Source organism: Pterocles gutturalis, unplaced genomic scaffold, assembly GCF_000699245.1.
Source record: "Pterocles gutturalis isolate BGI_N339 unplaced genomic scaffold, ASM69924v1 scaffold15336, whole genome shotgun sequence".
In the NCBI taxonomy this organism is placed as follows: Eukaryota; Metazoa; Chordata; class Aves; order Pterocliformes; family Pteroclidae; genus Pterocles; species Pterocles gutturalis.
The window spans coordinates 1,626-3,840 of record NW_010098115.1 but is presented as its reverse complement, the minus strand read 5'-3'; positions in this window follow the sequence as shown (position 1 = coordinate 3,840).

The window sequence follows — 2,215 nt, the reverse complement described above, 5'->3', positions numbered from 1 at the left end:
GAATTACACTGAATCACTGTTGCACTGTTTGAGGTAGTGTAGAGAAATGCAGTCCTAGAACTTGTACCATCCTATGACTCCACGTCTGTACTGTTTTAACATGTCACTTGATTTTAAACGTTTTGAAACAAAAAACCCATGCTCCTCTATACCTTTGTGTGTCCGTTTGCAGATTTATAAATGGAAGAGTCCTTCCTCCTGCCACTTGTATGAATTAATCTGTTAAACATTTTCAGTTCTCTGTTGATGATTTAGAAAATAGCTTTGTAATACTACTTTAGTTTTATCTTTGTTTTATGAAAAAGTCTTTATAAAAGTAAAATGTTTTACAGTTTTGTGAAACGTTATGAAACAGCTAAAATTTTCCTTATGAGAAAATACTGTACATGATTCACATGATTTTTACATTTCCAATAAAAAGTAAAGCTTCTTTTGTTATTTGCATTTTTCCTCTTTTGGGCATCTGTGTCTGGTAGCCTAATCCATTGAGCCCTGCATCACAGCAGGTACAGCTACAGTAGTCCCTACAACAAATTCCTCCTGCCTCTTGACTTAGGCACCTTTCTGCAGCTGCAGACAGACATGCTGCTCTGTGAGCTTTGATGTATGGAAAGTTGGGTATAACAGAGTAATATCAGTGGAAGAGAAGTTGTTTATCTCAGGTGAGTTCTGTAACCACTGAACTTGGCAAGAGGAGAGGGGTAGGTCCTCTACCTCCATTTACTGATGCAAGCCAGTAGGCGTGCCCTGAAAATAAATAGGAGAGCAAACCCTGAAGACAAGAAAGAGAAATGAATCTGAAAGACATCATCTTTTCTACACAAAATAACAAGGGAATGCATCTTTGAGTGATTGTTTTTGTTAATTCTCTGCAAAGAGTCTACCGTATAGATGTGATGTAGATATCCACACAATTTAATAAACGGAGGCTCCCAGTCAGGGCTGTGATTCTGTCCAGGAAGAATACTTAGCTGCAATCTTAACTCCCATTGGAATCCACATATGTGCTTTCAAACAGCTGTACTGTCAAAATCTTTGTATTGGCATCTTACTGCTGTGCATTAAAAACCTGCAACTTTAATGATGTGCTAATGTATGATTTTAGATTAAGTATCTTCTGGTTGTAAAAAGTATAGAAAGAAAAATAACTGACATCATGGAATGTGATATTGTATTATATGTAATTAAAAAGTTTCAAAGCACAGAAAATTCAGTTGCTCTTGGGGATGACTCCTCAATGTCACAGATACACATTTGAAAGTCTAATAGAATTATTGTAGTTGGCAGGGAAAAGAAACAATTGTTATTTTAAATTTTCTTCATACTTACTTAGTGACCAGTGCTGCTAACACTCCTGCACTCAACTTGAATCGCAATGACTGAAAATAAAGCAAAAGGGAAGGTATTTCCAGATTAGGGGCCAGAGGGGAGGTCTTTTATCAGCCAGTGATATCATCTGCCCAATTTTGAATGTTTATGCTCTGCTGCTTCTGAATATTCCAGTAACAAGCATGTTGGCTTTATTTCAAAATGGAAAAGTACATTTTAACTCTGCCTGTATCTGTTGAAAACAGATGAGTGACTTGTGCTGAAATCATCCTCCCATCACCCTTATACAACATCATAAAAGAAAAGACCTTTGGAAGGGAACCAAAGATGGAAAGTTGCACAGTAAAGTGACATTCTTTTTAAATGTAATGAGTGAAATTGAGTTGTAATGAGTTGTAATGCTGATAGCTCTGGCTCTGATTCGTTCGGCATCTGTGGCACAAAACTATTAATTAGACGTGTATGAATCATTTTGAAGCAGTTTGGTGTCACCATATCAAAAATGCCTCTTTCTTCTCTGCATGAATTTGAAAGCAAGTTAATTTTACTCTACCATCATCCAGAGAAGCAGCACAGACTGAAACAGGTGTTTTGTCAGATAATGGTAAGAACATTTTGAGAACATGCCCAGCCTATGGCCTGAGTCGCAGCATGCTGTGGGGTGTGCATGCATGTGCCTGCCCTGCAGAGTTCTCCCATAGCCCTGGGTGACAGCAAGGCAGCATTTTCCTGCTGTGTTCAGGGAAGTAATGGCCTTCTGCACTCATAGATGTTCCCACCTGAGCTTACTCGCTGTTTGGATTTGGTCTTTCAATTTAAGCAACATTCCTTCTGCATCAATATGTTTTCCTGTCAGCCTAATGAATATGTAAAATTTCAACTAATG